The sequence below is a fragment of the Amia ocellicauda genome, chromosome 8 (assembly GCF_036373705.1).
Source record: "Amia ocellicauda isolate fAmiCal2 chromosome 8, fAmiCal2.hap1, whole genome shotgun sequence".
Taxonomy (NCBI): domain Eukaryota; kingdom Metazoa; phylum Chordata; class Actinopteri; order Amiiformes; family Amiidae; genus Amia; species Amia ocellicauda.
Genome location: NC_089857.1, coordinates 34,680,707 through 34,693,677, shown reverse-complemented (window position 1 = coordinate 34,693,677; position 12,971 = coordinate 34,680,707). Strand labels below are relative to the sequence as shown.

The window sequence follows — 12,971 nt, the reverse complement described above, 5'->3', positions numbered from 1 at the left end:
TGCAATATTTCCCAAGACTGCAGTGCATGTCTCTTACAAACCATTGGGCTGTGAAAACCGGATCGTTTTGATGTCACATATTCAATGGGAACCACTGTGTAATAAGCTTTCAATGAAAACCCATGGTATGCCAGCAGTGCGTAATCTTTCCTTGCTTGACAGTGCCGCCAGATGACTGCTGTACATGAACAGAGCTATGCAGAACATTTTAAATGGCCATTTAAAAACAGCCCAGACCACCATAGCTGTGGAGTGCAAAACAGTTAAATTGCATTTTTCATAGTGACTCATGAATCCAGGGCATTGATGTCTAAAGGTCTCACTGTTTCAGTTTCAGAGCCATATCTAGGGAACTGCAATGTGCACAAAACACTACTCTGTGATCCAAGGGAGAGACAAACACATTTCTTCCAACACAGGACCGCTGCTGAGCGCAGCGGACAGGTGCACTTCACTCTTGTAGATCCCATGATCTCAGCTCAGCTCAATAGTCCAAAGTGACCTGTGGTAGGCAGGTACTAGAGGAGATGAGGTGAAGGTAGCTCTGCTTTGAGCAAGGACCCCCATGGCTTGACAGCTGGAAAATCCCATTGGTTTAGGTCCTAGATAGAGCTCGGGCTATACAGTCTGACTGATGGACACTCTACAGTCTTCACATTCCTGACTCAGGACTGGACTGCTGGGATGTCTACAGGTTATAGAGAAAGGAGGAAGAGCAGATTCTACTGTTTTCAAATGCATTTACCCACCATTATAAACATAAACTATCCATCATTTCCAAAAACTTTTACATGAAACACTATTTGCAGGTCTCAGTTCCAAAGAAATCTCATTTGATGGTCTGTTTTAAAAACTATTTCTCCATATCATACTGCTATTCCCCTAGTTTAGGTACCATATGAGTTACTCTCTCTGTGTTAATTGCAGTTAAAAATGAAAAATGACCACTGTGCATTAAAAAAAGCAACGCACAGGGGACCCACATGTGACAAAGACAGTACATTAAAAAATGAATAGTTTAAATCACCCACACGAATGAGCAGTGAAAAATTATCTTAAGTTAATTGAGGTGGGGAAAAGGGACTTTGAAAGCCTTGGTTTAACCTTTTGCAGGAAAAAATATTTAAAAAATCTTCCATCCCATACAAGGTTTTGTATCTTGCTCTATAAACATGACTGACCAGAATGGAGATTCAGCGAGCTATATACAATACATCTACTTAAAAGCATAGGAAGATATTGCTTCAGTGCTTCAAAGCCACCACAAGGCTTGTAAATACTAAAGCACGTACCCTGTCTGCAGCCCCACGGCACAAAAACCCCAGTCAAGCTGTTTGTGCTTTGCACCTTTCAGAGAGCCAAACAACACTGAGTACTGCAGCATCACTCAATGCAGGGGAGAGACAGTTCATCTGCATGCACTGCAGTGCACACAACAGCAACAAATCACACCAGACAGGTGTTTCCAAGCCAGGGTCACTACACAGCACTTGGCACATATCAAGGTCATCTCTGGAGCCGGAGGCTTGTTGAGCACACAGTGGACTGTACAGCAGGTGACCTTACAACAGACAACCTTAGAAGTCGCTTCGCCACAGCAACGTTCAAGATAACAGAGCAATGTGCCATGGCAAAATAAATTTCCACACATTTTCAGAGGAATTTAGCAGAAGTTACTTCTGCCTTGAGCTGCAATACCAATCACAGGACAATGGCACTGTGCTCTTGTGGGAGCGAAAAGCCAATTCCTGCAACCGAGAGGAAAGCACTGAAGAACTATTAAAGAACATCAGATCTGTATCTGAAAGTCTGAAAGTATAAGGACAGGTCCTTAAAAGAACATGGGGGAAAGATATCTTCACGAGACATAAATATAACCTGATGGAAAGGAAACTTGGCAGTGAAATGGGGACTTTATTTTTAAAATTAAAATTGTTCTACGACAATATTTTTGCCCCTAAATTTTACTTCCACAAGTGCCATTAAAAATATTAATGTAAAACTAGCGAATTAGCCTAATTCTCAAGATTCAATTCAAAAACCTCTACTTCTATTATTCATAGGCAGTTAACAGTCCTGTCCACTGCAGTAACTTGCCTTTATATATCACTGCTCTATAGCAGCACTTGGTGCCTAACCTTGAAGATTTTGGGATAATTAATATTGAAAACAATTAACCTCACATTCATCAGCCTCACCAAGTCTCTCATTTCTTAGCCACTCCTCACAGCCCACAATGAAAATGTAAAGATGCAGTTTCTCTGTAAGGAAAGAAGCAAGTGTCCATTGTTCATTTGGAGTATAATGTCACCCTTTTCCATTGCAAGAAAAATTAACTGCCTTTAATTCATTTGTCTACTACATTTACAAACTGCATAGCTATACATTTAAAATGTATTCATACATACGTACTAAACATACCTTCAATTATTGACTACAACCGAAGAGACATAGAATTTATTTTGTATTCAATTGATCATATTTATTTTATAATATTCTAACCTGTAACCTCGTCTTTTGTGTTCACATTTTCAAATACATTGTGTCTAAAATAAAGACAGCTCTTGGCATCAAAATTGCTGCTGTCTATAGCACATCAGTCATGTTCAATTTCCAATTCTCACAAAATAAAGAGACATAAAGCTAATTCAAACAGAGGATATGCTTGGAGCTAGTGTTACACTTGCTTAGAAAGACTGGTAAGTGACAGAATCCACTGACTATAATAAACTGCTTAGTGAATCTATAAATGAATATGATGAAGTAGTAAAGACGAATTAAGTTTCAAATATTATTATCCAAAGCTCCTGTATCTTTTAATTAAAAGACCTCCACATCATATTGAGAGCGTATTGGAAATCGTTTCTTTTTTTTTTTATGTACAAAGGCTTTGGCAAAGTTCACATGAATCAGTATGCATGGAAATCAAAGACAACAGGGAGACACGATTGTTCTAGGACATTTATCCCTTAAAATATAAAAGCTATAAAACAAATAAAAACAGCAGGCATTTAGTTACAGCTTTAAGAAAGACCATATGTTCAACTGAAAGGATTGGAGAAAAAACAGAGAAAAGAGATCAATAAAATGATTATTTATCTCAGCTGCTGACAGTAGTGAATGGCACAGCAGGACAAATTAAACTCTAGTGAAAATCCCCAGGGCCACCCAGGGGTCCCAATAACGCAAGGCTGCAGATGTTTCATTTTTCCAAGTTTCATATTTTGGGGACCAGACAGAATTTAATATAGCACGTTTAAAAATTAATAGGTTCCCTGTGGCTATAACGCAATATCAGTCACTAATATAGAGAAGGGACAAAAGAAAAATGGCAAGGGTAGTATTTTTCTGGTACTTAGGTACAGGTGGGTATACAAGGAAACAGGCCTATATAATATAATCCAAATAACAGTTTACACTACTTATCATTACAAATAAATACATAAATAAATGGCACGAAACAAGTAAGAATTAAATTTGTACTATAACCTTTTACATACGAAGCCTAGAGAATTCAACCTCCGTCATGCCGCAGAATCCAATACAGAACACAGAAGACATTGTGATACCAACTCTAACGGTGTGATGGCAACATTTTCCAACTCCAGTCCACTGGATTATATTCAAACTCCATCCGTATTATATATTTATATCACAAACCTAACTTCTATAGTAAGAGTTGGGCATTCACCGTTTAGGTTCTTTCGTCAAGTTCAGTATATTTCTGCATGTAGAGCTGCATTATTTCAATACCGTTATATAGGCCTATATGGGGTAACATTTTGAAATATAAGCCCAGGGGATAGCTGGTTGAAGCTCTGGCAGAGTTGCAGTAATTTCTAGGGACACACGGAAAACAGAATTAGCAAGAAAATCCTGTTTATGTTCATTGTGCGCACGCAAAAAGCATACATTTCAAGAATTACAGCTTCAACAAACGCTACTTCTATCAAATTTTATGACGTGACTGCTGCTGATGGTCTATTTCTTTATTTTTTTTTGTTTAATGCGAAGAATCCCCGAGGTATTTACTAGGATGCGGCAAGGGAGGCATAGAAGGTACACCCCACAGTAAATTTAATCCAGAACAGATACAAAAATTAAGGTTATGGTGCTGCAAAGTAAAAAATAAAGGTCTCTTCAGGCTATGCAGACACAATCATAGATTTAGTAAGTGTTGTACAGTATAAAGCCTCTTTTTCTTAGACTAACCATTGCATCTCCTTTCTGCAGTCACTTTAAAAGCCTGCGACCTGAAGCAAACAATTTCATCATCCTTGCTGTCCTCAACACACCATCAGCTAAGGCCAATCACAGTCAATTGAAGCCTTCAGGACAGATTTTCTTTCTTGCAAACGTATAGCCTCATATCATCAGATCAATTTAGCCAGAAACCATACATACACCCTACTTGTTACGAAGTATAGTTTTTGTTTTGTTTTTAATTCAAGTGCATCAAAAAGGGCCTCACCAAAGTTCAGATTTTGGTAACACGCCAAATTTGTCAATGGAAGTCTGAACAGTTGCTGGGTATGGCCGTCTACAGTCCTTGTGCAGCTCAAATCGCAACAGTCTTTGATTGTATAGTCTGCATACATAACTATATGCATTATGCATAATGCATAACTCACACAGAACAATCCCCGTGAAGTAGAAGACATAGAACAGATAAAAACATACATACACAAACAAACACACACTACAGCAGAATGTACTATTATTATGAAGTGAGTCTAGCCTGGTATACTCGATAATACCAAAACTTCTTTCTTCCTCTTTCAATCACCAGTGAATACCATGTCGCTGTTATTTTACATAAAAAATACTAATCATATCAGGAGTCGGCGGTTCTGATCACTGTGCACTGAATACATTCTCCACCATTGAAAAACTGAGCAATTTTAGAAAAACCTTGCCAGTTCACTCCTTTGAAATAGAAAGTTGAGTAAATCAATCAACCTGACAAATTGCTGCAGAAAAAGCAGCCCCCCCACCCCCCCTGGAGCAGCTGTGAGCCCTGACCCAATAGCAGTTTTCGACTGTAGAATCAGACAGACCTCTTCCGAGATCTTCCGCTGTGTCCTGTCACAGAGGGCACAAGGACTGCTTTTACAGCCAGCATGCTCCGACTGCTCTCTGTCATTGCAGTGACCTAAACACTGACTCAAAAGCTAATTATTTCTACATCAAGGATCAATGAAGAGCACACACTAATGCATACATTCACAAATGTGTAATGGGTAGCTGCAATATTTCCAATTAACCTCAATCCTTGTATGCAACATATTGTAGGAAATACTTAAATTAACATAAATCTAAATAACGAATCAAGATCAACACAAGATCTCAAACAAACCATTGAAGATCAACACAAATAAATGAATAGGGGAATAAAGCATTTGAGTCTGCATTTAAACAGGAAATAGGGAATATTAATTTCCTCAAACTTAGTTATTGTAGCACAGGATTTTGTGTTTGTTTTTTCACACCACTGAAGCATGAATTGAAAAATGAGTAATTTATGCCCCCATGGCTGAATGATGATGAGAAACCAAGCAGTGACACGGAGCCACTGAGAAAATGACTGTTTAAAATGATCATATTGCATGTCATTTGGAAGACAATTTTGACTGCTGACAGTAATGCAATTAAGCGTTCTGAACAATTACATGCAAGACACAGTATGCAATGGATGGTGAGAAAAATCTGACTGAAGCTTCCAAGATTAAAGTTTTCAAAAACAGGGGATTTCAGTTGTTAAGCAGGCTTCCAATCAGCAGTCTGTGCATCCATTTGAATGCACACCTCAAACATTTTTTTCATTAATGAATTCCATTTTAGTGTGATCCTTTAGTTAGTGATTAAGATATATAAATTCCTGACTGTTTTATGTAAAAATATATACATAAATTGATGGGGGCCCAAACGTGGTAAGTCTTAAAAAAATACACAATCTCAGTTTCCATAAATTCATACTGGTCTTCAGAGGCCGAACTACAGAAGAAAAGCTAAACAGATGGCATCCTCTTAAAAAGCTAACAAACCTCGATATCCTATCTCTGTCTGATTGCAATATCTTTGTTTTCCAGTGCAGCACTCCTCTTGTACTGTTTAAAACATCAATGCAAGAAAAACATGTTTTCAAAATCCAGGCCTAATGCAAAACTGTTCAAATAATGAGCCAATCTGTGGCAAAAATGTACTGATCAAACTGGAATATTTATCGAGGCTAGCTGCTGTAATTTATATTCAAAAGGACCCATGTTATCTCCACAGGTTGAGTCCTATCCTGAGCCCCTCGTCTGCGCTGAGGACGCTGTCAGAACACAGGCAAGCAGTAAATAAAATATTTGATATAATCTGACATAAACGGGAGTGCAGCCTGCCACTACACAACCTTAGAGGCATATCTGGGCATACTGTACATTTCAGACTACTCAGATCATACAGTAGGTACAATTACGGTGGAAGTCCATACTCAACAAAACTGGCATTGGCTCGCAGCGAAATAAGGAGCCTCAATATTGAAGGAGAGATCAAAGGGACAGACTGCGAAAGCCAGACTATGATTACCACACCTCAGGGGCCTTCTGTGAAAGTTGCACTTGTGGAGCATACTGCATGCAGGTGAGAGGAGCGCCGGGCACATTCACACACACAGATTCCACCGTGCTCGGGGACATGCACAGAATTCAACACTCAATCACGGAGGCCTCAATCTGGCATGCCAAAACAAATGCGCTTGATAAATAGACTTGTTACCAGCCTTAACATCAGCACATCAAAATCCCTCACGCCCCAATCCCTCCCATTGCGTTACGCGCTTGGTAAACCTAATGTTTGCGTACATAATCAGTCCAAGGAGAACAAGACCCAGGAGAATTCGGACTGTGTGCAACCCTCAGTCGTGCGATGTCAGGAAGCATAAGTTGTGCATGGAGGTTAACAGTGTGTTGAAACAGATTCACATATTGTCCGATATGAGATTTCATATTCAAGTCTTTCCACAGAATCTCTTAGATGACGGGCATTTAATTGTATGAAACGCAGCCGTGGGGCTCAAGCTATAAAAGGCCAGCATGGAGTCCGAACCCTACAGCAAAGAGATCAACATTCCTCTTAAGCCAGACAAACCAGGGCAGGTAAATGCAACTGCAGTGCTACACTGGGCGAGCACCATCAAAACAGAGGGCTGTTGAGTCATCTAGGGAGATTCTCTGCCGGCTAGGCCCTTTCAGGACTGAGCACGGTCCGTGGGGAGAGTGTCTCCCAGATGGCACTTAAACTCCACTGTTTCCATTCCAGTTGACAGCATGAAAGGAGTGAATGGGCCTGTTAGCATCCATCCAGGAGGACGCTGTATGTTTAAGATCACTTCCCCCCGAGGAGTACAGTGAATTCCAAACTGGAGCATAATTTAAAATAAATAAATGCCCAATTGCTGACTGTACAATCAAATAATGATAAAAATAAAGAAATAAGTGACAACTGCTTTAAATATTGAATGAGTACCTTCATAAATAAAGTGGTGCAAGGTTCCTCTAAGACACCAAACATGATAACAGTAGGATTCACAAATGACAAACAATCAGCCATTACAGTTCAAAAAATAATGTTCTTCCCTGCGGATAGAGAACGCAGGCAAACAAGTCAAGAGCGCAAACCCAGTCTGTCATCACCACACAACTATATTACTGCTTTTCTCTTGATCCTCTGTGGAATACCTACAGGTCAGAAGCAATTTTCTTGTGCAAATTGTACACTGTCCCCAGGAATACCTTTCTTTCACAAACCAGAAATTAGTAGATCCACAATGAGGATGTAACTGCAGCTGAAAACAAACACCTATAAAACAGGTTATCTGTCATACTTCCAATGCAAACTCAACAGATAAATAACCAGGTTACAACAGCTATCTTTCTACCACACACTCTATCCTAATAAAAATGTGGAGTCTCCTTTCATCACATATTACAATTTCACACCTCAGTGAAACAAAATATATTGAATACATAATATTGGATACTATAGCCTAGGTGCTCATCAGAGTTTGTAGGCAGTTTGTATAAAACTTTAGGTGCTCTATTAGTTAGTCATGCTTTTTATTTTTCTATTCATTCATTCACATAACAGACTAAATGTTTGCTGATTCCTTATTTATTTTGTTTTGGCAGCACCAGTGTATGGTAGTCTATAATGTGGCTGTCTAGAAAGTGCTATTGTTTTGCATGGTAGCCCATTTCAAGCTGTCATGTTTTCGGTTTTATTTCAATTACAATAGTCAATGCCAATAAATACATTTAATTATTATCTAGGTAGTTTGCACCAGGCTTTTTCTTAGCCACTGAAATCATTCTGATCAAAATGGTTGATAGTTCAAATGTTGGTGATAAATCCTACAGTACAGCACCAGAAATAACAGGGCAGAAATAGCTACAAAGCAGTCCAAAACATTTGTCTCTTAAATTAGATATAACTGATACATGACTACATTTGGATGTCCATATATTACACTGTAAAGTTTACAAGATATTGGCGTTTAGTGACTAATTAAGATATGGACTCATCTTGCTGTACGCCAGCCTACATAATATACTTATACTGGTCAGCTTTTGCTAGGACTTTCGAGAAAGAGCAGTGGTATTCTTTGTTATTACACATTTTAATCTGCGGGGTGAATTCAGATGTGTTGAACAGGACACACAGAAATGGTTTTCTTCTCTTAGTAAGAAACAATCACAGCTGCATCCCTAGTTGCATTAATTTTGAATATTGTCTAACACCTAACTTTTCACATAGACAAGTGTCAGGAACTTATTGTTTTTTTGTGTGGGGAAACTGCAGTGTGTCGCCCAGTCACAAACTCTGCAAACATGACCTTATTAATAACTGTCCCCAATAAGAGTCCCCAAGACTAATTAAGCAGTTTTTATATCATTATTTAAATTATTTAAATTCATACTATGATGGCATGAAAATCATAATGCATCCTGTACATTCATTTATTAGAGCAACAAAATAGACCACTAGCCAAAACAATTAGGACTTTTAAATGTTTTGCATGGATGTCCATCTTTTTCAGGGAATTACTCCATAGTAAGTTATGCATAACATAAATCTACAGTAAAGTCAAACATGATTTATAATCTGTTAAAAATTCCAGAGCTTTCAAACACTACAATGAACATTCCAAGTCATAGTCATAAGACCAAAGGTCACAACAGCAGACATTGTGAGAAATGGCACTGTGTTTCGTTGAGGGAGCTTAACCCTATTGCTGGATAAGACCTGCTGCAGAGCCCCGTGTTGCAATTAACATGCTGTTATCACCCATTGCAGCATGTCTAAAGCATCCTCAACAGGGTTCAAGTGAGATCATCTCTCCACCCACTCTTTTGGATCCTGTTCATTATAGGTAGTCTTCGTCCACGCTCAACATGGGCAAGTACTGTCACTGATCAAAATGCACCAGGAGAGGGGTTCATTTTCAGATAGAGGATCTCATCTGTGCATAAATATAACAACAACAAGGGTGTTGTCCTGGACCATCATTCCTTTAAAACCCTGTCCAGCTCATATTATGACCAGTTTCCCTCTATTTCTTTCGTGATGTGTTATATGACGCAGGAAAACATATTCCCCATGTCTCCTCCAGCTCCTGCCCAGCTGCCAATACAATCAGAATAGGATCTGGGCACACCAAGAAGGAGGGATGGCACCCTGTCACAGATGCATCACTTACCATGGTCCCTAGCCCATCGAAAATGAAGGATCTTGTGGATCTCAACCCAGACTCACGAAGGTCTTGATGCAACATCTGTGCAGAAATTCCAAGTCATTCAATATTGATATGACAGTGAGATGTTGCGTTTTTTTTAGGTTCACCACGATGCCTGATAATGGAATTGTTATTTAAACTAGGTCTGTTTTCCTCTTACCAATTACATTTCAATCTAGAGTGCTTTGTAGCTAGTTGAGGTGTATGCCAATCTGTTTTAAAAAGCAAAAGCATGTTTGCAATTATATGTAAATTGAGATAAATTGAATTTAATTAAGTGCTGATTTTAATGTCACCTAGAAGGTTGATCTTTAGCACAGAATAAATGGCTTTACTATATACTGAACCATACATTGTCAAATCACAATGACAGGCGATGTAAATCTGGAATTTCCAACAGTAAGGTAGTTAATTGTCCCTTTAACACAACGCACCACAGAAAACAGCCATGATTGTTTATCGTGTAACCTGGTCACATCTCATTTTCTCATCTGCATCACACTCGATGTAAAGTATAGTTGGCAAGTACTCAGTCATATATTGCAAGACAAGCAAATACATCCAATTATTCCAAACAGTATTAATAGGTAATATTCAACTACGTTTTCTTGGAATCGAGATATAGGCAATACTAAAATAAACAAGTCTGCACAGATATAAAACTCTGAGGATTTCATATCTGGACTTTCTGTTTGCATATTTACAAAAGGCTGAAGTAATCGCAAATATGCCCATTCATCTTTCCAGCTAAGCAATAAGGTAGCAGCGCACCTGTTCTGCACAGTAGTGATTGCTTACTGCGCAAAACAGCCAATAATCCTGTACACAAGACCATTCCGTGACCTTACTGTGACAAATACCCCTTCTTCACCCAATTTCATTGTTTCACGGTTTCAAAAACGCACTACAGCACGACTGATCTCCAGATAACACAACGATGCACTGTACTACAAGTACCCATGTCTGTCCTACCTGCGTTGTACATAAATCGGAGGAGAAAAAGGTGCAATGCTGCAGAGGGTTAGTCGAGCCCCTGGATAAAACTAACGAGCTGTATTCATTCAAACGCATGCACAATCCAACCCTACAGATCCCACAGCTTTACCTGCAACGCATCCACCGCTGGATCTTCGCGTCTGGGTCCGCCAGTGCGGTTTTCACCTGAACACTATCTGACACACCAAAGCTGCAACTGGACAAGTATTTGGCAGGAAGGTTGGTCCGGGATGCTACGGCGCAGGCGCACTCTGCGGCCGCCATTCAATTGTACATGCAGGGCACTATTTGGCAGAAGCACAGGAGCGAGCAGGTCCCCGCGGAGCGTCGGAGCAGCTGCAGAAGTGACAGCCACCCCCCGAACAAACGCGCCGCAATGAGTGGTTAGTTGCGACTGAGAAAAGAGACGTCAATTTGAAATGTCAAAATAGGCCAGGTTAGTCTGTTGCTTCTCGTATAGCATTTCCTTCAAACCCCCTCGAAAGTTTTCTAACGGCATCCCTCCATCTAATGGGGATTCCACTCCTGGAGTCCTCAGTTCAGATGAAAGTATTCAATGCTGATGGCCACCACGTATAAATGTGCACATCACACGCAGACTCATGTTATTCCCGATGCCAACTAACAGCATCCCCATCAGTGTCTGGGCGCCCGACAGTTAATCACCTCCCTGTCTCTGTACAGAAAGCATGACATGTGAGCCGCAGGGAAACGGGTGGTGTATACGGGCTGGCGTTTCTAATAACACACAGGCGCTGCTAATCTGTTTCATCAAATCACTTGTGCTGTGTGGCCACGGGATGTGAAAAGAAAAGTGGGCGTAAGCGAATATTTTCCTCCCACATAATGAGGGTTATCCCCAGCACGATCCTTTGTTTCTGTGCGCTAAGCCCGATACAATATTGCGAGTCAGCTGGCACAGTTGAAGAAGAAGAAGAAGAAGAAGAAGAAGATGAATCTCAGCACACAGGCCCGGGGACTGACTGGGATACAGTTGATCTCCCAGGTGGATGTCGAAAACAGTGACATGAAATACTACATCGGATAGAGGAGCAGCGCCGTGCTGTTGTTGACGTGCATCATGTCCGCGATGCTGCCTTTTGCATAGACCGTATAGCCGCAGATGGCCTTGCGAGATTAAACAGACGGTCCATACCTGTTTGTCATCAGCCCTGTTCCTGCAAGCCTTTGATCCTGCTCCTCTCTGCGGCTCCACCATCTTCCCTGGCTCCGGATCCCAGCAGCAGCTGTCAGTCTGGGCCCTCGCAGCCCCTCCTTCACTCCGGTGACATCAGAAGGGATTGCAAACAATGTGAAAAGCATCTTAAAACAGGGGAAATTGTATTCATGTCGTCTATACCCAGGCTTCCAGCCTAATCGCACTACTTTTTGGTTTAATATTTGATTTAGTTATTGATCGCACGATGGAACTAGTTTAGATGGTGGTGATGGCAAGTGGCAAAGGAAAACGCACATTGAGTATTTATAACAGCTGGTTAGTTAAGTTAATTAAATGCTTTATAGTGCAGACAGGTGGTAGGCTTAGTGCTGAAATGTAGCTCTCTATCAATACCCATCATAAAAATGGCATCTATGTGTCATAGGTCCGATTGTGTGTTTCAGGATTTCATTACCTCAATGCTACTACAAATGGTCCATACACTGCTCCTATACAATCTGTGCATCAGTCACAACAGCACAGTTTGATGTTTGAAGTTTGATTTTTGTTAAAAGACCAGCTAACTAATGTAGCATAGGGTCCAATTTTCAGTGTTTATTATTGACATCAATACATTTCTGCATTTGTATTTAGAAATGTGTAATTATTTTGTATACATATGGTATAGATACATACAATATTCACATTCACAAATTATTTTTACAAAATGTTATAAACAACTTTTAGTTGCTTTCTTGCTGCTGCTAGGAGAATAAAAATGCAATTTTTGGACATTTAAAGCCTGTTTTTCTACAGTTTTGTAATGGGAGGAATGTAGACGTGTCATGTTCATCTAATCTGTTAAGCTCTTTATTATGCATTCAAAACCAACTGTTTATTCCACAATCCTGGTGAGATTTAAAGGGTTCATTTTTATTGGGCTTCAGGAACAATCTGAAAAACAGCTCTGGTATAACAATGTTTTCTTTGCTGTAGAAATGTTCATCACTGCCTCTAGCCATCAACACCTTCAGTGCT

General features: G+C 39.9%; 1 protein-coding gene across 3 annotated transcripts in view; it reads right to left on the bottom strand.

Moving 5' to 3' along the window:
• The window catches only part of apba1a (amyloid beta (A4) precursor protein-binding, family A, member 1a), a 72,583-nt gene extending 60,543 nt beyond the window's left edge, over positions 1–12,040 (bottom strand). Inside the window, exon 1 of one of the 3 annotated variants that reach the window (XM_066711182.1) lies at positions 11,931–12,040. The gene's annotated coding sequence lies outside the window, so the exon portion shown is untranslated. Of the gene's footprint in view, positions 1–10,883; positions 11,507–11,930 lie in introns of those variants that run through there. The other 2 variants (XM_066711179.1, XM_066711180.1) reach the window with 2 other exon arrangements.
• Between the last annotated feature and the right edge of the window lie 931 nt (positions 12,041–12,971).